General features: G+C 36.2%; 1 protein-coding gene and 1 pseudogene across 8 annotated transcripts in view; both read right to left on the bottom strand.

The window, feature by feature from the left end:
- The window catches only part of PKP4 (plakophilin 4), a 256,480-nt gene that overhangs the window by 212,302 nt on the left and 18,155 nt on the right, over nt 1-26,023 (bottom strand). The window lies entirely within an intron of this gene.
- LOC140505760 (ubiquitin-conjugating enzyme E2 C pseudogene) overlaps nt 1-26,023 on the bottom strand; it is a 67,345-nt pseudogene that overhangs the window by 23,474 nt on the left and 17,848 nt on the right.

Genomic DNA, 26,023 nt, shown 5'->3' with positions numbered 1-26,023 from the left:
ACACACACACACACACACACGAGATACCTGAATGCCGTTTTTCCCATTTCTTTGTGAGTTCTGGGCAAAGAGTATTTTCACTTCTCTTTGTGTCACCAGCAATTAGTACAATATCTGGCACTTAGTAAGCATTTAATAAATGCTTGTTAACTTGACTATATCACTTCCTTGTCCCCTTCCCCCCCAAAAAAAATTCCAAGAGGGAAAAAAGAGAAAGGAAAACTGCATTCAAAATGGCTAGAAAACACATAAAATGCCTAGAAGTGGCTCTACCATACCAAGTCACATTTAATAAACAAATAAAAGAATATTCAGTAATTATGGTTAGACCAGTTCCATATATAATTGACAATACTACTTTAAAAAGTTTACAGATTTATTGCTATTTCAAAGTATCAAGTGAACATTTCACAGAGCTAAACAAAACAAAATATCTAGGGGAACAAAATATCTAGAAAAGCTAGGGAAATAATGATAAAAAGAATGAAGTGGGGAATAGTGAGCCTCAATAATATCATACCAAAATTATTTGGTACTGGCTAAATGACCAAAAAAGTAGATCAATGGAATATCCTTGACCTGCCCCTCACCCCACTCCCCACCAAAACAACAACAATTCCTTCTACCCATAGGTGCTGGATCTTCCACTGTTAATTGTTTCCAGAATAAGATCTCTGAGCTCCAGGAATTTTCTCTGGCTTCACCCCATGCCTGGAATGCTCTCCCTTCTCAAATCCACTAACTGATTTCCCTGGCTTCCTTTCAAAGTCCTAACTAAAAATCTCATGTTTTAGAGGAAGTCTTTCCTAATCCCTCTTAATTCCAGTGCCTTCCCTTAGAATAATCTCCTCTTTTTGTATCTCCAGTGTTTAGCACAGTATTCCTGACACACAGTAAGCAGGTGCTTGGTAAATGTTTATTGTTTGATTGAATTCAATAACTCATTCTTTGATAAACCTAAAAATGCTATTTACCCAGGGAAAAATTCCCTATCTGGCAAAAAATCCTGGGAAAATTGGAAAGCAGTCTCAAAGGAATTAAGATGAGATTAATGTCTTATATCAAAAGCCACAATAACATTAAAGAGTATGTGATCTGAATTTTAAAGCTCTTAGAATAAGAAAATTACAAAAGTACCTCCCATAATTATAGTTAGAGGATGAATTATTAAATAAGAGATTGTCAAATAAGGTGAACAGCAAAGAGAAAATAGCTAACTTAGATTACATGAAACTGAAAAGCTTTTGTACGAATGGAATAAACACAACTAGCAAAAGAAACTGCTAATCACCAGATAAACACGTGGATCTAGTGTCTCTAAGCATGATATCCAAGAAACAAGCAATGATATAAAATCTGTAAGGTTATGAGTTCCTTGAGAGTGGGGGACTGTCTTGTATCTTTCTTTGTGATTAACCCAGAGCCAAGCACACTTTAGATACTTAAATACATGTTGTCCTACAGTTGTGTAACCATTCACCTTGATCACTAGCCAACCTTGATTACTTAATAGATAAGTCATCAAAAGATATGGACAATTCTCAAAAGAATTACCAACTATTAATAACCATTTGTGAGAAAGCTCTGAATCATTAAAAAAACAAAATAAGAGAAATGCAAATCAAAACAACTTTGAGTTTTCACCTTACAACTAGCAAACTGGAAAAAGAAACAAAAGATGGAACTAGTTACCAGTGGAGGGACTGTGGAAAGTCAGGCAAACTAATGCATTGTTGAGTTATCCATTAGTCTGATCTTTCTGGAATGCAGTTGGAATTATGCTAAGTGACTAAAATGTAAATTATCTTTTGAACTAAAAATCCCACTGCTAGATATAAACTAAGAAGGTCAATAGTACAAAGAAAGATTCTAGATATACCAATATTAATAGTAGCACCTTTATTATAGCAAAGAAGTAGAAACAAAATGAATACCAACTATTGGGGAATGGCTAAACTAACTGTGGCACATGAATGTAATGTAATAGCAATGTTTTAGAACAAACGATGAACATCATAAACACAAAGGAGTAAGAAAATATTTATATGAACTGATAAAAATGAAGAGAATCAAGAAATTAACATATACAACTACAACATATACACAAGTGACTACAACAACATACATGAAAAGATCTTTTAAAAGAGGTCTGAGAAATACCTCCCTTTTCTCTGCAGAGGTGAGGGGCTATGTGTAATATTGTACAAAGCAGCTGACTTTTTTTGATGTATTGATTATCAGTATTACTTAGCATTTTTCCTCCTCTAGTATTCTTCATTATGAGATACTCTCTGGGAGGGATATGTTAGGAAATACAGATGATGAAAAAATAAGTTATCAATAGAAATTATCAATTTAAATTTACTTTTAAAAATACATGTCAAAATAATCATAAATGCACTTCAGATTATCACCTTCTAGCCTCATACCATATAACCTTGTAGTTGAAAAGAATCCCAAGATTTTTTCCAAATGGAATCATTCACTATTAATGAGTGTCTTACTATCTGAGATTTATTTCTTAATTATACTAAAAACATCCCTCAAGAAGTTGGATAAATCTGGCAAATCCAGGTTTTAGAATTACACATTACTATAGCTTTATATATTCAATTTTATATACCAATTGATGCTACATTAACACCACACTAACATCTACAAAGGACTTATGCCTTCTTGATTCAAACTGAAATGAAAAATGAAAGGGAAAATTTTGGTTATCTTTAATGTCAGTACGATTAAAGATAATAACCACAAAAAAAGCTGGTTTCTATGAATGTCTATCCTTCATCCAGAAATTAATATTAATTTTATCACATTTAAGGACAATTTTCAGACAATTAATTCAAACTACTTTTTCCTAAGTCTTAAGTATAAATTTAGGAACTAACCTGCCAAATGTTTTTGAGTAGTAATCACTTTCTATACATTAAACAGTAGTATAAAACTGCACTTTCAGCTTCTATCTAATTCTGCTCCTAAACTCTAGATACTATATGGATTTTTATTACCTCACTATTAATCATTATATATAAAGTATTAATAATTTAATGTAATTGACACAGAAAGCAAACTTTTTCTTGTTCAAAAATTAATTACTCCTCTCCCAGAGGATAGGATGGGCTTCAAAAAGACCTCACCCTAAAATAATTCAGTTACATTTAATGAAACGTACTTCAATTTTATACATTTTAAATCTATTACTACAATATTTTTTAGAGGTTGCAGGATCATAGATTTAGAGCTGTAACCTGCTCTGATCCTTTCATTTACAAGTCAGGAAACTGAAGCTCAGGAGTCATGACATATCTAAATTGATAAGGTATTAACTAGAAGAACCAGGAATCAAACCCAAGTACCTGAGGGCTCCAAAGCTCACACCTGACAGACTCCTATATACAAATTGTTTTCATGCTCATAATCAAACCAGAAAGAAAGAAATCTAAATTTCATCTCTTGAAAATAGTTTTATCTTACGGTTTTTAGGTCAATTCTTAGAAATCAAAATTTTTCACAAACATTTATTCCTCATAGCCTGTTGTAAAGAAGGGATATAGTAATCCCTGTGGTAAAGACAAAAAATGAAATTGCTATGATGTACTTTATTTCTCTATATGAAATAAGCAGATAGGACACAGAGAGAATTCTGGTATCACAATTCAAGTTCTTTGGTTCTCAAAGAGGATGATTCCTTTTCAGACTGAGAGGTAGAAATGCTGGACTTTTTACATTTTCTCTCAAATACAATTTTCAGTGTATTTTCTTCTAAGTTTCATTTGCAAAATTTTTCTACTCTAAAATTTCCATTTTTGACACATTTCTGTAAACAATGTAATCAGTCCAAATTATTCTGCATTTTTCAATATTTAGAGAACATAGCAATGATTGATATATTACCAAAAAATCTCTCTTTCTAGAGCAGGGATGTCCAAGATTTTTCATTACCTCTCATCAGAAAAGAAATTCTGAATATGTATCTGAAATAAAATATATATTAGCTTATTATGAAGTTACACATAGGTAGCTAGGTAGTGCAGTATAGATTCTGAACTGGGATTCTTCCTCAAACACCAGCTATGTGACCCTCAACAAGTCATTTGACTTCTCAGACTCAGGCTTCTCATCTGTAAAATGAGATAGCACCTATCTTCAAGGGTTGTCATGAGGATCAAATGATATACATACATATATGTATATATATATACACATATATTTGTAATATATACATATACATATATTACATATGTACACACATAAAATATTTTGTAAACCTTAAAATGCTATATAAATGCTATTATAAATATTGTATTAACAATTATGTAGATTGTGAGAAGAATTAGAAAAAGAATTTGAAATACAGAAATATAAATTTTTAAAGGATGAAGCAAAAGTGCAGATGGGGCAACAAGCTTTTAGCATCTGCCAGATACTGTGCTAGGCACTTCTGAGTACTTCATATGATCCTCATAACAACGTGAGAGGTAGCTATAATTATTATTCCCATTTTAAGCTGAAGAAAGTGAGGCAATCACAAAGCTAATAAATGTCCAAAGACAAATTTGAACTCTGGTCTTTCTAATCCCAGGCCATGTGTAAGAAATAGTATTTGATCCCAGAGTAACAGTAAGTCACTAGAGTTTACTGAGTAGGAGAGTAATGTCGTCAGACCTGAGCTCTGGTAAAATTCCTAGAGTGTTGGTGTGGAAGATGACTTGGAGAAAGGCAAAACAGAGGCATGATGGCACTGTATGAAAGAGATTTTCCCAACAGTACTCATATGGTATAGGTACCCTTGTCACCTTGGGTTATTATATCCACCTTAAGGGCTAAACAAAAAGAAGAAGAGTAGGAGCTTAAATAGTCACTCTTTGGGGTATAGTGGGCATATTAGGCAATAATGAATGATGTGGGTGGTGTGGCTGTGCTGGAGACAAGTCTCTTCATTTGCTATCACAGGAGGGATGGGATGCAATCCACCTTTATACCCTCTGACTGATCGTGAACTCCTTAAGACTATGTCACTGTCCCACTAGGGAGGATGAAAAGATTCTACTTTGGAGACTACTGCTTTGAAAAATAGTTTCATTAGTAATAGAATGCCAATAAACAAAAAACTCCCATTCAATCTCATTTTTAAAATGTCATATATAGAAAGGGTTAACTGTTATTATGTAATGAAATAACAGCTAACACTTGCATAGTGCTTTCCCTATATGATCTCATTTGATCTTCATAAAAACCTGTGAGAAAGATGCTATTATCAATCTACAGATGAAAAACCTGGGACATAAAGAGTTTAAAAGACTTGCCTAGCATCACATTGTTGGTAGTAAGTACCTCATGTTGGATTTGAACTTATGTCTTCCTGACCCCAGACTCAGACTACCTGGCTGCTTCTGCCTCATACTAGCTGTCCACAGTTATCACCTAGTTCAGTTACCACAGAACACGAATTTTGGTTAGGGTTAGCCATATTAAAACTTTTCTGAGAAAGGAATATGATGGCATATTTAGCCTGGAAGGTAAAGTAGGTTCAATAGTGTTAAGATATTCCTAACCTTGAAAAGCCAGGTAAGAAAATATCTGCTTAAGAAGATAAAAGATTAAAAGAAGAAAAAAAAGACTATTCCTCTAAAATATCTGGCATAGTCACCAAAATCAGTGGAGTAACAAAGGAACTGTGAAGAACAAAAGATCATATCATTGGTTTTCACTGGGTAATAATGAATTAGTCAATTCTTAAATAATTTGGAACTGATTATCAACTGAAGATTATATATAACTTTTTGATTCTTCTACTTTGATCCATTTAATGCTTCTTTTAGCTATTTCAAAATGTATCACTTAGGACCTACAGCATAATGCAGGAGGTAGATGGAAAATGATGAAAATTATGAACCTATGTAGAAAATTATTATTACAATTTTATCCTACAATTGTATTATAGCTTATAATTCTATAAGTTCTATACTCTCTCTGAGGATTATTAATAGTCAAGCTTTTACCTCTCGAAAAAATGTCAAGGTAAATAAATAAGACTATTAAGGATTATGATATAAAATAGGAAGAGATTAGAAAAATCAAGAGAAATCTGAATATAAAACAGATCACAGAAGTTTTTGAGATTATGTTTCCACTGACTTGAAATCTTATAAGGGAACACTACAATTATAAGATGAAAAACTGTGTCAGCAACCTGAAAGATACCATATATTCTTTTTTCACTAAATTTTTCTTCTTTTATTTCCAACAAGCATGTGGGCAGAATTCACACTGTACAATAAAAATGCAAGGACTATTAGTTCAAGTGCAACACTGTGAGAAATGCTCCTGAAAATGCTACTTGCAAAATGATGAATACAACATGTCTACATATATCAAATTATTCAGTTTTCTAACACAGCTATAAAATTAATCTGGGGGGAAACCTACTTCTTTAAAATGTATAATGTCTTCTTTTAAAAATGAAAAATACATCTCAGTCTTAGTTGTAGATTATATGCACTAAACTAACCCCCAAAAAACTTAAGAAAAATAAAGTAAAATCTGTAATTTTCTGATTTTATTTTTTGCTTTTGATAATTTTCCTTCATGCTTTAGAGAGACCAATTCTGCTTCAGTGCAGGGTTTCAAAAATCCTTGAAACAAATGCTTGACCTCTCTCCATACCAATAGCCATGATAATAGCTCTAACAGTTACTAAGGTATGCTCTTTAAGAGGTATAATCTTTACACCAAAGTACCACAATAATTTCTAAAACAAAATGACAGATTTCTCTATTTTAAAAGCTACAGAATTAAAAATCAAAAGAGAGCAATGAAACATGAAATTATGTATTACTGCATGGCACAGCATTCATAACTCAGCTAACAGAAAACTTTAAGTGTGGGGAAAACAGCACAATCCAGTTTCATCTAACCAAGGTTAGATGCTCTGAGTTAGGACAGAATGAGAAACACATTGACATGGCCATTAATATCAATGAACTATATCAAAATTATTATTTGCCCCAAGTAATTCTCACAATGCTACACTAAGTTTAAGACAGAGAGTCAGTGCAGCAAAACCGATACAAAGCCAGACTCAGAGTCAAGAAGGTTCAAGTTCTGTTCTATCACTGACACACATTGGCTGGGTAAATCACTTAACCTTTCCTCACTGAGGAGTTTCCCTATGTTAATGAAATCACAGGAGCTGTCTCTGTCTTCATCTTAAATATCCTATGTATTCAAAGATAAGCTTATATTTTCTAAAACATGACAACAGTCAACATATATTTCTCTTTCCATCCTTTTTACTGAAAACCTACCTATAGCTTGGAAATGTCCCTTCCTCAGCTCATTTATTCTCATTTTACCACCATTTATTGATGGTGAGTTGGAAAACACAGAGCTGGAAAAAAAGGATGATGTAATGGTAATTTAAATGGTAAGATCTTTCCCATTCATTAATAGGCCCATATGACCCGCTTAAATCACATGGAAACCTAAGTCACATGTGGTAGGAAGAGTTTGCTGCATGGGGGAACAGGAAGGGTGGAGCAGAAGTGAGAGGAACTGATTCAGAGCAGTTAGTGCAGAGAGAGAGGATGCAGGCAAGCAGACAGCTAGGATCCTGAATGTTTGTCTGTTTGTGGGAAGGCCCCACAAGGATGGGGTGGGGGGGGGGGGGAGGTTTAGGAATGGCTTTGTCCTCTGCAGTGCTAATGTGTATTAACTTCTTGGCTACTATGATGGATTTGGCTTTCTGGTGTCTGAATAAATGTTTTTCTTCTGCCTTCTATATGAAGAGTCTGTTATACTTCGTGATTAAGAGCTATGCTGGCATATTCATTGTAACCACTGATGCTGTGAATACTGTCTTTGTGTATAGAATGGTGACAGCAGAAGGAGATGAAAGAAAAGGGGAATGGGTTCTACAGTGATTTTAAGTGAAAAAGCAAGGTAACTGAAAAAATATTGATAACAGGGTCAGAGTGACATCTTACAATTCAGTCTATTTATTTAAATAAGTCTTCTCCAAACCTCACAGGAAGAACAAAAGAAAGTACAAAATGGAAGAAAGTGCAGAGGGTATACTAGAGAGAGGGAATCTGTGAGGGTCTCCTCTTCTGATTGGTAAATTCATTACTGAACCTCAATTTGAGAAAGCAAATACACTAGCCATGTTTACTCCAAATTTGTCCTGCCCATGAGTGTGTTTGTCCTTCGTTGCTGAAGAAGACCATGCCATCAGAGAAATGATGACATGACTTGCACTTGACTATGTTTTGAGTGAGGGAGGGCTGTACAGGTCACCAGCCTCACTTCTCCTCCAGAGCCATCTGAATCTAGCAACCATATATTCATCAGGATGACTGGAGATGACCCAGGATGAGACAATTGGGGTTAAGTGACTTGCCCAAGGTCACACAGCTAGTGAGTGTCAAGTGTCTGAGGTGAGATGTGAGCTCAGGTCCTCCTGACTCCTGCACAGATGCTCTATCCACTGTACCACCTAGCTGCCTGAAGCAATTTCACTGGGCGGTGGAAAAAAACACAAGAAATATAAAAGCAGAGGCATTGCTGACACAAAAATGGCCACTAGGGTGGAAGTCTCTAGACCACCTAGTGGCCTAGTGGCCATTTTTATGTCAGCAATGCCTCTGCTTTTATATTTCCTGTGTTTTTTTTCAGCTCCCAGTGAAATTGCTGTCTTTTCTCATTAGGATGTTAGGAAACAATGAATTTGAGGCATGAGGGACAGCCAATGAAAAAGTCTTGGTTTAGGCTATGGAGTATCTTGTTGTTGGAACAGCAAGGAGACCAGTGTGACTGTATTAAAGAATATTGGGAGTGAAGGTGGAATGGGTAAGGGAGGAAGGTATAAACAAACTAGAAAGATAGGAGAAGAGTCAGGTTATGAAGTTCTTTAAATAAACAGACAATTTTATATTTGATCCTGGAGGTGAAAGCCACTGAAGTTTATTAAATAAAGGGGGTAGACATGATAGACCTGTCATTTAGGAAAATTAGCATGATAGCTGAAGGGAAGATGGAGTTAAGTGGGTTAAGACTTGAAGCAGAGAGACTGATTAGAGGACTACTGTAATAGTGTGAGTCAATAAGGGTCTATGTTGGAGCCAGTGGCAAAGAAGTTTCATACTCTCAGCACTTAGCATAGTGCTTGGCACATAGTAAGTACTTAATGAATGCTCTATCTACCTAAAGAGAAAAGAACTGCTAAATAATTTAGTGACTGAACAAGAAAAGAATGTGACTGGGGCCTGAAGGAAAAATTAGAAATTAGTTTTCTTCCCATTTCAATATATAACAGAGGCGAGTTTTATTGTGAAAGTCTTATGCCTTGTTTTGTTGTTGTTGTTTTAAAAACCAACCAAATATTTCCCTATTGTTTTTAGTCAGGGAAACCTTTAGAAAACCTCAAAAAGGCTGCGTGCTTGCTTCAGGTACAGGAACAGTGACAGACATCCAGTTCCATAGGGGGCTAGAGAAACAAAGAGACCCTAGAGTCTAGGCTAATGCTAATAGGAAAAGGAAAGGAAATAAACCTTTAGACCTGAAAAGCGGGGGTGGGGGATGGAGGGGAAAGGGAGAGGAATAAAGGTATAATCAGTGAGTCAGAGAAAAGTTCCCTAGAAGGTTATATAAGCAAAAGGCCCTGGGATCTCACAAAGGAAACAGGAAGGAAAGGGTGTGCAAAATTTTTTTAACTCCTACCCCTTTTCTGTGCCCTTCAGCACAGAAAATAACCCATCCTGGCTAACCTCAAGGTTCATATTAGCCCTGAGACCAGAGGTTGAGATTGGGGAGCTCCTGTTTTCAGGACCAGTAAATGGAGAAGAAGGAGAAGGAAATACCTGCTCCTTTAAAGAAATGAGGGGGAGTCCTAAAGATGAAACTATTTTATACAAAAGATGCTATCGTTTGATAGGTTATCATTCATGCTTTAAATGCTCTATAACTTTTAACCATGAAACCTTAAACAGAAAGATACTAAAAGGAATCAAAAACCACACCCTAGATTTTAAAATGAGCTGATACTTAACTTCCAGAATGTAAGGCTTTGGAAAGACTGAGAATATTAGCTCAAGCATCTCCTACTGGCAGTCAAATAAAAAGAAATAATAGAAATCTCCTTAAGAATGCTAGTTGGCAGTGTTAGCTAGAGGGGAACTGGAAAAATATCCCTACTCTCAAAATGAATTGTTGAGTGGGATTAATTCTTGAATGATGACAGAGGGAAAGGTCAGAAAGTAACTACGAAATAAATTTTAGGTGTTTTACTGTAACATTTGTTAACCAAAAAGTTTGAATTGTGTATAACAACTGTAAAAAAACAAAGTAACAGATAATTCATGTTTTGCTTACACCTCAGCACTGCTTAAATTTATGCCACCACCAAGAACTTTTCTATAACTCAGTGAAAAGATTTAGAAAACTATTCAATAGTGAAATAAATTTCCAATTCACAGCAGTTGATAGTAAGCTGAAAAACACGTGATCATCACATGACCTGATTAGCATGGCCCTTTATTAGCATGGCACTTGGTGCCACACTTCTCAAGATGTGTTAATATCTTTTAGCAGGACTAATTAAAAAGCCACATAAATCACTGCTGCAGTCCAAAGTGTTTATTAAACTCTGAAGGCTAAAACCACAGCCTGTCATTTAGTCCTGAACATTCCATCAAGACAACATCTTATGTAAATGTGAGGACCAAAAATTTATTAACTAATACGGAAGCATAAAACTTACTTTTCTGAAAGCTCATGGGATTTTATACACTAGTCTAAACAACCCTAAGATGATCTGACTTTACATTTCTGCATAAACTAAAGATCTTCATGCACCAGCCCTACTTCTGACATATCAATTAATAGTACCTTCTTTCAAAAGTGCAAAGTATTATCCTAAGCTCTTAACCTGTGCTAAACTTTTTTTTAAAAACAGTAAAAACATATTTACCTTTAACCAGAGTCTTTCTGGAATATTAATTCTGAGGGGAGTGAATGGAACTCATTTTGGTTTTATATTACTATGATCAGTAACTTATGATCTATTCATCCCAGAAACCATTATTCACAACCCAAACACATATATGGCTATGACAGATTACTATTTCAATTAGTGTATTTGTACTAAGAAACTGAGCTTCCAAATTCCTAACCGGTCAAAGTGGCACCTAGATAGCTTTGTCACAAAGTATGGCCCATTATTCCTTCCAGTAGAATACCTGATTACTGAGACCTGAACAAATCCTAATGAACATTCTTTATACTCAATACACTTTTGTAAAAAATGCTAATTAGAACCTTGCCTGATGCTTGTGGCAAACACATCACTCCTCTAGGTTAGTACAATTCCTTAAACTTCCAACTGACAACTTGGAACTATGCCCCCAACATTAGAAAACTGCACATACCCTTTGATCCATCAAGACCAATAATACCACTCCAAAGAAAACAGAAGAAAAAAAGCTCTATTTACAAAAACATTCATAGCGGTTCTTTCGTGGTGGCAAAAAGAGGGAGTGAGCATCTATCAATTGAAAAAGAATTGAACATCAAAAGAACTGATTAAATTAAGGCATATAATTTAATGGAATACTATTGCCATAAAAATGACCAAAGGGATGGTTTCAGAGAAAACTGAAAGTTGCATGAATTGACAGAGTGAAGTACGCAGAACCAAGGGAATAATTTAAACAATAACAAATAACACTGCAAAGACAGAAAAGACATTTTTAAGTGTTTTTTAAAAGACTTTTAAAGATATAGAATTCTGATCCATGAATACAAAGACCAAACATAATTCAAGAGGATAGATGAAATATGCTATCCATCTCCTAACAGAGAAGTTAAGGACTGAAGATGCTGGACAAGGCTTATATTTTAGGATATGACCAAGGTGGGAATTTGTTTATCTAGACTATGCATATCTGTTAGGTGTTTTTCTTCCTTTTCCCCCCAGTAGATGTGGGAAGAAGATGTGGAAGGGAAAGAAAATAAATGCTTACTAATTGAAAAAAGAAAAATTTCCAGCTGTTGTGGCTGAAGAGAAACCCTGTTGCTGGGAACATGACTCCTCACTAAAGATTTTGTCTGTTAAACAACTGGATTAATCCCACAGCCTTATCCCCTGAATAAGTTTCTCATGGTCCAATACCAGCTGGACTAATTATCCACTGATGTCAGTTTTTCACTCCCTTCAATGGTGCAGATCATTGAGAGTTGACTGTAAATATGCGGAGAACTTACAAAATACATTTAACCCAGGACTGAGTAGCTATGTGCTTGGTAGTTAGGATCCCTGATACACATGGAAACTTGAAGTGGCAGAGATGTCTGATACAATCAGTAAACTAATGTTGGCATATTAGTTATTATTTTTGATAATTAATATTGACTGATCCATTAAAAGTCAAACTGGCAATTGAGCAAATTCAGATAGTTATGAAGGTAGAGAATTTACAAATATCAAATAATCTCATTCATTGTACCCAATGGATTCATTGAAGATATAGGTATTATTTGGGTGGGGCCAGGGCGGGGTGGAGTGGGGAGCGAAAAGAACCACTTCAAAAGAAAACATTTTGAAAATACATGACTTGAATCCCTTCAGATCTTTCTTGGGCCTATGCCTATGTTTCCTCCTAGAACTCAAGTTCAGTACAGTTTCAGAGTTGGAATGGAAGTCAGAGGTTATCCAATACAACTCCATTTTATTTTTTGTGGACACTGCAGTAGCCCACAGGAGTTGTAACTTGCTTAGCATCACATAGCTAAGAAGTAGCAAAGCCAGAATTCAAGTGCATGTTCTTTGACTTTGGTCAAAAAATTTTGGAAGTAACCCTGTGCTTCAGAGCTAAGGCCTAACAAACAGGCTGTGCCCTGAGCTCGGCATAACAATAATCCTTTTGGCTCAGGATGATATCACCCTCTGGCAAAGTGTATTGCTTGGACCAATACCAGGTGTTCACTGAAGGATTTAGCTCCCCCTACTTCCCAGGGCCATCCATCACATGTTCACAATCCCTGTTTCTTGTCACTGACAGGTACTGTACTCCTATTCCTGTCACAAAGCTCTGGTTCTATATCTGGCAGGGTGGCCATGACCCCAAAAGCTTGAGGCAACGACTGTATTGTCACAAGAAACGCCAACAATGAGAACTATCTCAAGATCGATTGTGCTGTGGACTAACCCTTTTCATGTATGTAAGTGGCCCCAGTCTTAGCAGCCTTAAGTACTCCTTCTTGGGGGGGAGGGGCTTCCTTATGCATACATCATTTTTTTCACTCTTAAATTAATTAAGCTTCTATTTGTGTTCTGACTCTCCTGTCTAGCCTGCTCCGTTTGTTTGGCTCCGGATACCTATAGGTTGAGGCCAATTGCAATACAGTTGACACTTCAAATCCACTCTTTTCGTGACTGTTTTCATTAATTAAAATGTGTTCATTCTCAGAGTACAAATATAAGAAAATACTTGAGGTAATAATGCTCAGGGCAAGGCATTTATAAAAATAAATTCTTTGTTCAAACCATAAATATCAAAGGTCAAAATGTCTACTGAGTCTTTTTCAAGAAGCTACTAACAACAATCTGCCTAAGACCAAGGAAGCTGCCTACATTGGCAGGGAGATTCATAATAAAGACCATCACAGAATTCTAGTAATTTACTAGTATATTGATAAATGACCTAATGCCAGGCAAAGAACATTATATAAACATCCAGAACATATTTTAAAATCAAATTAGCAAGAGTGGCATTAGACTTAAGACCAAGGCCAAGGTCCATGGGAAAATGTGATCATATCCAGATTATTAACTGAATTTAACAGTGAAATTTATTTTTAAGTTGAAATGAGGCCATATCGTAAAGGTGGCCTATACCAATGAGAAACTATCTTATATGTATATGAATTTTAGTTACAAGAGTTCTTTTTCTTTTTTTTATTAAGTAGGAAGCGATAATCAAGGCTTATTAACTGAAAAGTAAAGTAAAAGTTACATTTTTAAAAACTATGATAGCTACATGAGGCAAATTCCATAGACTGCTTATTACTACTGGAAACTAAAATTGAATGACAAAACAATGGATTTTGAGAAGTCCCAAGTTCAAATTCCAGCTTCATTAATTATTAACTGCAACTTTGGGCAAGTCATTTTACCTTAGATGTGAGTCTCAGTTTCCTCAACTGCAAAACTAAGGTCTTATCTTGCCACAGTCATATGGCTCACTTCAGCTATACATTTTATGATCAATCCTATATTGGAGCTCCTAAGAATGAAGAAAAGTAACTTTGGTGAGACAAAGGGAAGAAATGTTATAAAGGAGAGGAAGGACTTTATATGGCATAATACAGATATGAAAAGTTGGGAGAAAGAGGTAGAGTGAACTAAAAAGGGAATTCATTACTAGTAAAGAGATTATTTAATCCATCAATCAAAGATAGTTCCAAGAAAAAATGGCTAGGTAACAGGCAAAAATACACATGTAATCACTGTGGAAAGAGTTATGAATCAAGTTTAGTAACAGACAAAAACACAACCATTCTAGGACTCAGTTTCCTCTTCTGTAAATTGAATGGATTTACTAGATGATCTCTAATATCATCTTCCCATCCTAAAATGCTATAAATGACTAGTGACAATTATTTTCAAATATCTAAAAGATGTTATAGAAAAAAATACTTTAATCTGAACTAAATGAATTAGAAAGAATTTAAAAGACAAATGTGAACGCTGGTGGTTACCAACTTAAGAAAAATTAAGTCTAAAAATGTCTTTTTTAATTAAATAATATTTATGTCATAAATAATTATAAATGACATTTATGCTGTCATTTAAAATAACTGTTTATCTACAATTATTTTCAAATATAGGATGTTCCAAAAGTCTTAGGGTAAACAATAAAATTGCATTAAGACTTTTGGAATATTTTGCAAAATAAGATGGGCCCATGAGTGTGAGTGTGTTCATCCTTCATTGCCAAAGAAGACCATGCCATCAGAGAAATGATGACATGACTTGAACTTGACTTTGTTTTGAGTGAGGGGGGGCTGTGCAGGTCACCAGCCTCACTTCTCCTCCAGAGCCATCCGAATCCAGTGACCAGATATTCATCAGGATGACTGGAGGTGACCCAGGATGAGGCAATTGGGGTTAAGTGACTTGCTCAAGGACACACAGCTAGTGAGTGTCAAGTGTCTGAGGTGAGATTTGAACTTAGGTCCTCCTCACTCCAGCACAGGTGCTCTATCCAATATGTCACCATGGTAGTGATTGTACATGATGGGAGTTGTACCTCTGTGAACACAGGATCTTATCTTCAAATACAGACAATATCATTACTCAAGGAGTGATTAAGGCAAAAGTTTATGCCTTCTTATTCTGCCTGTCCCATAACTTCTACCCTTACACTGATAAAAGCCTAAAAATGGTGGGGGGGGTGGCAGGAAGGATTAACTAAAATGTGTTTTTTCAAAAATTATTTTTGGAGATTTGATTTATTCTGGTTATTTATGCCTCTCATCACATATTTACTGTAAATTTAAAAATATAAATTTGATATAAAAAGTCATGAAAATAGTCTCCTACCCCTTTCCTAAACCCAGTACTGTGGGGAGGGGGGAGAGGAAGAAAAGAGATTAAAGGGAAAAATAGGCACAAATCTGACATTCAAAATGTCTCAGGAAATGAAAAGATACAGAAAAAAAGTCATCTCTATCATCAATTAACTGATATCACCTATCAATCAATGTCTGGTGACAGTCATTCAAATATAACCAACCTTCTTTCCTTCCTTTCTTTCTTGTAAAACTAGACCCTTGATTTCATTGGTTTAGAAAACTCTTTAACTCTGCAGATGCTTAACTTTTGCAACATATAATCTTCCCCTCTTTCTGATCTCCCTATTACTGTCCAAGGTACCACCATCTTCATAGGTGTCCAGGTTCTCTAACTAGGCAACATCTTCCACTCATACTGTCTCACTTTCCATATCCAATCTGCTGCCAGAGCTTGTCAGTTTTATCTTCACAAAAACTCTCAATTATACCCCTTGCTTTCCTCCAACATTGCCATTCTACCTTTATAGACTCTCATCACTTCACGCCTAGACAATTGCAATACAAAAATTGTTCTCCCTGCCTCAAGTTTCTCTCCATTCCAGTCCATCCATACCCTGAGCAGACAAAGAAATCTTCCTTAAGCAAAAGTCTGACCATGTCTTCTACTGCACAATCAACTCCAATTGTTCCTGATTAATTACTAGCCTGAATATAAAGTCCTATTTCAAAGCCTTCATAACCTGGCCCTTTCCAGTCTTAAACTTGTACTCCCCTCTACATACTATGTGATCTGGTCACACTGGTCTCTTTGCTGTTGCCCAAATAAGATGCAATCTCCCCACTTTATGAGTTTTCATTGGCCATCCCTCATTTCTGGAATGTTCTCTCTGTTCATCTGCACCCTCCTGTGTAGCCCTTCAAGTCTCAACTAAAATCCTACCTTTTGCAAAAAGCCTTTACAATCAGCCCTCCCATGCTTTTCCTCTGAGATGCCCTCCAAGTTCTTCTGTTTACCTTGTTTGTACACAGCTGTTTGCATGTTGTTTTGCTGCATCAGACTGTAAGTTCCTTGAGGACAGGGGCTGTTTTCACCTTTCTTTGTATTCCCAAGTGCTTAGCACAGTACTTGGTACCTAAGAAAGCCTTAATAACTGCTTTATTGACCTAAGAAAATGGTCTGGGGCAATGGAGTTAACTGATTTACTTGATGAATGTATGAAAAAAACAATTATGTGCCAGAGGAAGGACTAGAACCTAGTCTTTATAACTCTGAGGCCAAATCTCTATCCACAAAGCAAAAACAACCTCAAACAGGTAAATTTTAACAAAAATACTAAATTTTATAAAAATCTAATTTCCTTCTCTCTATAAAGTCTTTTTTTCAAGTACTCCTCATATAACACATAAGAAATACCCTTTGAGAATGTTTTTATGAACTTTGTGAATTGTCCTTAAAACATCACAAGATAGTAACTTACTCTTCAGCATTTAAAGGCAAAGGGAAATTCTTAAGCACATTTACCTATATAGATCCTAAATTCTTTCAGCACCAATTTTATCCTGAGTATGAATCAATGTTGCTGTTTAGATAAGTAACTTTTAAAAAAGAAAAGATTTCTGAATTGAATACGGTATCAAATTTAATTATTTATTGAAATCAACAGAAATATCTGTGGTTATTTTCTGGATTACAATATATTATTCACATGGAAAAGCTCAACATTTCACTCATTGTTAGAAAAGTTCCAGTCTTGCTAATATGAGTTTTGTGCTTTTCATAGTATGTATTTGTCAATGAAGTTAATAGAAGCACATTAAGTACATGAAAGATGGCCTAACAGTTGTCTCTTCCTCCAATTAATTTGAACCAATCAAATAATGCAATCTAAAGAGCAACAAATCTATGTTTTATATAATTATTCTTTAAAATCACCCATGGTTAAAGAAGTTACTCCATTTTTAGATGTATCTGATCACTAATATGAAATTTCAAAATAAGAAAACTTAAACTAGAGAGCAATGAATTTTTAAAAGCAATAAAAAATAGCTAATAGGAAGCAAAATCTTAGACCAGGCCCAGATGAACTAGATAGCCTAGTAAGTGTAAAGAAATGGAAATGTGATTTCTGAGCTCTCCTCAGTCATCTTTGAAAGACTAAAGAATTGGAGTAGCTCCATGGATTAGGGCAAAAGATGAGAATGGAAACTGCAAACTCAGGTCTGGTCACATTCATTCATTCATTCATTCATTTATTTTATTCTGAGAAAAATTATAGAATATATTATATAAGGAGTGGATACTGAAAACTCCCAAAATATAACGCTAATCACAAAGAGCCAGCATACTTTCATCAAAGACAGGTCATGGCAGCCTAATCTCTTTTTTTTTTTTTTTTTGGACAAATTAATAGATTGGCAAACCAGGGGAATGCTGTAGATATGGTTTACCTAGATTTTAGAATGCCATTTGCTAAAGTCTCTCATGTTATCATTGAGGAATAGACAGTGGTAGTATAAATTTAGGTAGGGTTGGAACTGATTAAATGGCTAATCTATTAGTCATTAATGGTTTAATGTTAGCTTAGAAGGAGGACTCTAACAAACTGCTCCAAAGATGTTTCTGGTCCTGTGGGGTCCCATTATTATCAATAAACTAGCAAATGTCAGAAAGAATATATTTATCAGATTTTCAAATAATACAAAGCTAACAAGGATAATTAACACACTGACTGTATGGAGAGTTAGGATCCAAAAATATCTTGAGAGATTAAAATGGTAGAACAAATCTACTAAGTTGACATCTAATAGTAATTAGTGTACACGGGTACAAAACAAAAAAAGACTTTATAAATACAAAATAATAGAAGCAGGTTATAAGAAGGAAGTGAAGAGATGAATGTGAAGGCGAACATTTTGGGCAAGGAGGCTAACCAATGAAAATGCCCAGAGTTAGGAAATGGAGTGTCTTGTTTTAAAAGCAAAGAAGCTACTGTCACTGGATTAATAGTAATGAGAGGTAGGAGGGTTAAAAGAAAGGTTAGGTGGGAACAGGTTATGAAGGATTTTTGAGCATCAAAGGAAGGATTTTGTATCTGACTTTCTTAACAATAGGAAGTTAATAGAGTCACTGGCATTTCCTGACTGGGTAGGGTGACATGGTCAGACTAGTGTTTTAGGAAGATCATTTTGGCAGCTAAGTAGAAGACAGATGTGTAGTAGGGAGGCCCACTAGAAGGCTATAGTCTGGGCATGAAGTGATATAGCAAAGGAGATGTATATAAGAAATATTACAAAAATAAAACCAACAGGATTTGGCAACAGATTGGATAAGGGAAGTGAGAATAGAGTATAATACTGAGATGCGGAGCCTGTTAACTGGTTGAGTAGGAGGATGGTAGTACCCTTGACAATAATAAGGAAGTTAGGGGGGGAAAGGCATCTAGGGTAAGGGGAGAAGAAGAACTCACCTTTGAATATCTTGAATTTTAGATGTCTACAGGAAATCCATTTTTAAGACATCCAATAAGTAGTTGGAGAAATGAGACGGGAAGTTGGGAGCACATACAGTAGCTACTGAGTTCATCTCATTAAACATTACGGAGGGAGAAGAATTAGCACTGCCAGAGCTAGCTCAGTGTTTGGGAGCCTCTGAAGAAAAGTCTGGGAGAGAAGAGGTATTAGACTGACTAACAAATTGACAGTCTACAGAGCCATTGTGCTGACCTCAATTGTTGTAAGCCTGCGAAACTTGGACAGTCTACCAGCACCATGCCAGGAAACTGAATTGTTTCCATTTGAATTGTCTTAGGAAGATTCTGAGGGTCACCTGGCAGGATAAAGTACCAGACACTGAAGTCCTTGCTCAAGCTGAACTGCCAAGTATTCAAACTATCCTTCAGAGAGCGCAACTCTGATGGGCTGGCCACATTGTTCGAAGGCCAAATGTATGCTTACCAAAAAGACTATTTTATGGAGAACTTGCATGGGACAGGCAATCACATGGTGGCCAGAAGAAACGATACAAGGGCACTCTCAAGGTCTCTCTCAAGAAATTTGAATTTGACTGTGAAACATGGGAGACACTAGCACAGGACCACTCAGCATGGCATGCCCACATAAGAAAAGGTGCTGTGCTCTTTGAGCAAAGCAGAATTGAGACAGCACAAAGTAAATGTAGGATGTGCAAATTTGGGGTATTCACCCCAAATAGTCACACGGACTAACTGTGCCCAATCTGTGGAAGAGTATTCCAAGCTCACATTGGTCTGATCAGCCACAGTTGGACACACTGAAATTTCACTTTACAATGGTGATGTCATTTTGGTCCCCTTCGAAGATGAAGGACAACAACCAACCAACCAACCAGCTACTGAGCTCATCTCGTTAAACAGTATGGAGGGAGAAGAGAGTAACCTAAGACACAGTGAGCCCTGGGGGACACCAGTGGTTAGCAAGCATGTCCTGAATAAAGATCCATCAAGAGACCAAGAAACAGTCAGAGAAGTATTTAAAGAAAACCACAAGAGAACAGTGTCAGAATAACAGGGTAACTGACAAGAATGAAAGTCTGCAGAGAGGTCAAAGAAGGATGAGGACTGAGAAAAGACCACTGGATTTGGCAATTAAGAAATCAATGTAACCTTAATGAAAGCAATTTCTGTTGAATGGATGAGTTGGAAAGCCAAACTGTGGAGTTAAGAAGAGAGGAAAAGAAATGGAAGCCCTCATTGTAGAGGGCCTTTTCAAGGATTTTAGTCATAAGAGGGAGGATGATAGAGGATAATGGCTGGCAAGGACAGATGGATCAAGTGAGGGTTTTTTGAGGATAGGATAGGCATGGGTATTTTTGTAGGCAATAGGGAAGCTGCTACTAGACAAGAGGGTGAGGATGACAGAAAAGGGCAATCTGCTGAAGAAGGCAGAATGGAATGGAATAATTTGGCAGTACTATTTCATTATGGACACTGGGATGAAGGAAGAAATAGTGAAGATAGTGGCAGAAGCCATCTGGGAGAAGTCAGTAGAGAAGAGGAAATTCTTGGAGAATAGTCTCAGTTTTTTTTTTTTCAGGAAAAGGTAAAATTTTCAGCTGAAAGGGCAAGGGGAGTAAAAGTAATGGGAGGGACGAGGAGGGATGAAAAGATCTAGAAGAGCTACTATGGTGAGTGGGATAGAAAAAGGATGAGAGAAGTGTATGTCATGCTTCAGTGAGGACTTAGTCGAGATTGTGTAATATAAATCTGTAGTAGATCCAATCAACACAGTTTCATGATTTTTGGCAACTTTGTTCCATCCCACATGAACAGAAACAAAGCCAAGAATCTAAGGCCAAGGTTTGGCAGGTAAAGATCAGTGATGGTAAAAGGGGAACAAGTAGTCCAAGAGAAGGCACAGAAAAGAAATGAACTGACACACCAAGGGATCAACATGGGGGAGGGAAGAGAGTATAGCCAGTGTAGTATTGATGACCTAGTAAAGAACTAAAGGGATTGAGGGATTGGAAGTCATAGTCAGGACTAAGGATTTGAGGTTGAAAGACAGAGGGAGAGGTAGAATGACAAGAGATTGTGATCAGATAACAGAATTTCCAGTTCATAAATATGGAAGTGATATATTTGTGAATGATGGCAAGATTAAAAATAGAATCATCTCTGTGTGTAGCTGAGTTAGGATGGAGGAGCCATGGGAAATAAGTTGAAGAAGGGGGAGGTAAGGGTATTTGAGGAAATATCAATATGCTTTCGTATTATGTATTTGCATGTATGCTCTTAGTATAGAAGGCAGGCACTGAATTCAAAAAGGAAGGGTGTCCTGGAGGTTGTTAAACAACACCTATCAGAATTTTTAAATGGGAAGTAGATATAGATTGAGTGAACTCTGAATGAGGGGAAGTTACTATGTGACAGAGACAGGAGAGACTGGAAGTGGCAATGGGGAGTAAGAAATATTGCAACTACTCCAACTTTGACCAACGAATCTGGGGAAATGAATGAAAATGAATGAAAGTGTAGTGAGTGCAAGAAAGGGTAGCCAAGTAGTCATTAGGAGTGAGCCAGGTCTCAGTAAGAGTTAGAAGATGAATGGAGTAGGAAAAAAAAACAAATTCAAGATTCAACTTTGTTACTTATGAATTAGATATACCAGAGAGCACAATGGAGGTAGGTGTTAGGTTGAGGAGGATGGGGAGGAGGCAGTGGAGGACAGAGAATTGGTTTTGTATAATGATAGCTAGGGGTTCAGGATCACTGGGATGGGGAAGGTATGACTTCAAGGTTCAAAGAATTCAGGAGCATTATTAACATCACTGGAGTTCAGCCTCAGGGTGCTCTCCTCTCAGGGTGTTAGACAGCTTAGGGAAAGGAAGAGTAGGAGAAACTGACAGAATAGTGTTTCTATCTCTACAGGCAGGCCAGAACAGAAAATATGCAAAGAGTTAAATAAGTGCCCAAGTTGACCTAGTCAAATAAGAGGTGAGTCTTCCTGGTTTCCAGGCTTGAGCTGTCCACTACTGTGCTGTCTCTCAAGGCAACATTTTCTTTAAGGAAAGGGCCAAAGGAATTCCCTATTCCTTTCTACTTATGTATTAGATATTTGACTCCTTTGATAGATCGCCTTCCACATCTTGCCATTTTATTAAGGTTATACCACAAGATTATATCCTGGGCTGCCATCTCTTCTTTCACATTTTCTGTAACTTTATTAACTCCTGTAGGTTTAATTATCATCTCTATGGAGAAAATTTTCAAATCAAATCCATATATCTAAACCCTTTTCTTCCCTGAACTACAATCTCACTTCACCAGCCCCCATTTAGAGATTTCCAAGTGGTATGTATCTCAAACTCTTCATATCCAAAAGAGAATTCATTTTTTTCACCTAAAACACACTCTTATCCCTAACTTCTTATTTCTGGAGGACCATTATAAGCTTCCGAGTCAACCAAGTTTGCAACCTCAGAGCCATCTCCCCTCATGACACATACCCATTCACTTGCCAAGTTTTGTCCATTCTACCTCCATATCTCACATCTGCCTCCTTTGCTTTACTTAACATCCCAAGTTCAAGCCTGCATATCTTTTATGCGAACTATCACAAAATCCTCCTAATCATTCTCTCTGCTTCAATCTTCTACCCTCTCCAATTTGCTATTCACAAAGCTGTCAAAGAAAAATTCCTAAAGTACAGGTCTGATCATGTCACTCCCCTATTCAAAAAGTTTCTGTGGCTGGCTCCTTCTTGATTACAGAATGGACACTCCTGTTAGGCAGTCAAAGCCCTTCCTTCACAATGTGGCTCCAGCACTCCTTTTGGAAGAGTATCACACATTGTTTCCTCTTCATGCATTCTACTGTGTACTATATTCCACTATATTCCAACCTTTTATATCCATGCCTTTGTACATGCTGTTCCTCATGCCCATAATACATTCCTCCTCAACTCTACTTCTTAGAATTTCTGGGTTTTTGAAAGTTCAGCTCAAAAGTCATCTTCTACAGGAGGCCTTTCCTGATCCCCCACATACTAGTGCCCTGACCCTCCTTCCCACTCACTTGGTAAATTACCTCAAATATAATTTGTATTTAGTTGTGTATATGTTGTTTCCTTGTGTATTGGTCTATGTATCGCCAATGTTTAAAACACCATCTAGTAGATCCTAGGTGTTTCATAACTGCTTGTTGACCAATTGGGCATTGACTGAAAAAAAAAAAAGACCAAACTCTGATCCTTCTAGAAAATCTGTAATAAAATCACAGAATCTGTAATTAGCTGTTTATACCATTCAATACACATGCAAAATTAAGTACTTGAAAAACCCATCATTAATAATTATTATTTTAATTACTAATTCCTTTTCCAAAGGTTATCAAATGGTTACACGAACCTAATAAAATAGAAGAAAAAAAAATAACTGATAGAAGTCTTCATCATAGCCAGTAGAATAAACCTGAACTGCAAGAATTAATTTAAAGTGAATGATTAGGCTTTGGGGAAAAATAAAGTGAGTCAAAATTAAAATGTTAATAGTAGATGGCAAAGTCAAATCATTTTAGCCCATTAGCACAATGCTAATCACCACAAATGCCTGTTTTTGAAAAGTTCTATTATTTAAAACTCACCAAAATCCTATTTCATTGTCTTTACATGTTTTTAAAAAGAAAATTCATTTTTAAAAAACTTAATGCTTTTTTTAGTTTGATCATATTGGTCATCTCAAAAATAAAAGAATACTAAAATCATGGTGTACAAAAAGACTTACAATTTATATAAGAATGCTAAGTACAAATATAAGTTTTGAAATTCAACATTTATTAATTATAATTTTTTTAGTATTAATAGATCCTGAATGTATACAGCTAAACACACTTGAAATGCACCTACTCTTATCTTTACTTCATCACTTGAGGGAACAAAAAGGTTTTACAGCGGCAAAGGAGGCATCAGGCAATGACAGGTCATAAAATTAAGATTTGTTTTTTGTCTGGACCTGCTGAATTCACAGCTATAGGAGATACAGGGCATTCCTGCAGTGTAGAATTTTCCTCTATCAACATAGATCAGAATCCTTTTCATAATAAAGTCTTAGAGTGCTCCCTGGGGCATGTAAAGTTTCATTAACTTACCCAGGGATACAAAGGCAATACATGTCAGAAAAATTGGAACCCATGTCTTCCTCCAAAGTACTTGCTTATTCTCAATAGCCTCTAATTTTACAAAAAGTACTAGCCCTCAAAGTTTCAGTGGCAACTTGGATGAATTTGTAAAAGACACTTTAAAAAATCCACAGATGACACAAAACTAGAAAGAACAGCTATCATGTTAAATGGCAAAATCTGGATTGTAATAGTTGGAAAAATGCGTCCAAAGTATAAAAATAAAATTTTCAATGAAAAAATACAAATTCTGAACTTGGTTTCCAAAAAAAAGTTAACTGAAAAGAAATAGTTAACTTTAAATAGGAGACGGGACATTCCTGGCTCAAAAGCCATTCATTTGAAAAAGTTAAGGATTTCAGTTGACTGCAAGCGCAGGAGAATGAGCGGGCTGTCAAAAAGCGGGCTGTAATGTTAATGCAAGCTCATGCATAGTGTCCAAAATAATCAATAATAACTTTACTATAATTTTGCCTTAGGCATACTTCATATGGAACACTATGTTCACTTCTGAGTATCATATTTTTAAGTGTAAAATATTTAGAAAGAGTTCAACAAGATAAGGGAACTCTCTAAATTTCCTCTCCAGAAATGGTGAAGGAAAAGACAAATTAAGTAAGGCTTACAGGAAGGTAGCCTTCAAATATTTGAAAGGCAGTCATGTGGAAGAGGTTTTAGATTCTTACTGGGACTAAGAGACAGTACTAGCAACAATGGGATTTTAGTTACAGGAAACCTGGTTTCAGCAACTTCAAAAGGAAGATCTAAATTTTAGGAGTGGAAAAATGAAATAAGACTACTTTATGAAGTAGTAATTCATCCACTGCTAGTTATAGACACAAAAAATTTGACATACAACATGCAGGTGAAACCTGCATGAGGAAGTAAGTGGAATCAAATTCTATGCTCTTCTAAACTTATGTACTGAGATATTTAGGAAACAAAATGAACTAATTTGTTTAAAATATTATACAATTAAGTCAAGTTTTATAGAACTAGTCAGAATCTGAGGGCAGAAAGAGATCTTAGAAATCATCTAGCCCAATCCCTTAATTGTACAGATAAGGCCCAGAGTAATTAGTTAAAATCACCTTGAAGGGTTGGTGGGAGTCAGAGTCAAGATGGCAGATTAGAGGTAACCCAACTGAACTCTCAACATTTTCCTCCAAATAACTGTAAATCAGTATCAAATTTTGGAGTGACAGAATCAAGAAAAGGTCAGAGCAAGACACTCTTCTTACCTGAAAAAACTTAGGAGGTCTGGAGGAGAAGTTTGTGACACCAAGATGGAGCCTATTTGAAACCCACAAAGGAAAAGTAACAACAGCAACAGTAGCTTTGGGAGTTCTCAGCTCAGAGACAGTAAGAGTCAGACAATTGGTCAAAGAGATTCCATTTGACCTTTTGTGGGCACTGAGTACAAGTGGCACAGATGGGCTATTCTACTGATCATATGAAGTTCTGGATCACACAATTCCAGGGCCAAGATGAGTGTAAGTGCTCGTGGTCGCAGGGAACCAGGGATCTTTCCCGAGCAAAGACCAGAGCACAGATCAGGAGAGCAGCGACCATACCTTTCTCCACATCACATGACCTTGGGAAGGACCAAAAATTTGCACACTCCTAGAAACAGCTCTGAAAACAGGAGCAAGAAAAACCCTAAAGCTTGGAACACTGCCTCCCCTACCCCAGATGAGCAGAACCCAACTTTATCATAAAGTTCTAAGTCGAGAAATAAGCTGAAAAAATGAGAAAACCACAAAAATACAACTGATCATAAAAAGCTATTATAGTGGTAG

The sequence above is a fragment of the Notamacropus eugenii genome, chromosome 5, assembly GCF_028372415.1.
Source record: "Notamacropus eugenii isolate mMacEug1 chromosome 5, mMacEug1.pri_v2, whole genome shotgun sequence".
NCBI classification, from domain to species: domain Eukaryota; kingdom Metazoa; phylum Chordata; class Mammalia; order Diprotodontia; family Macropodidae; genus Notamacropus; species Notamacropus eugenii.
Note: the sequence above shows the minus strand (reverse complement) of the source record. Positions and strands in the feature narration are given on the sequence as shown.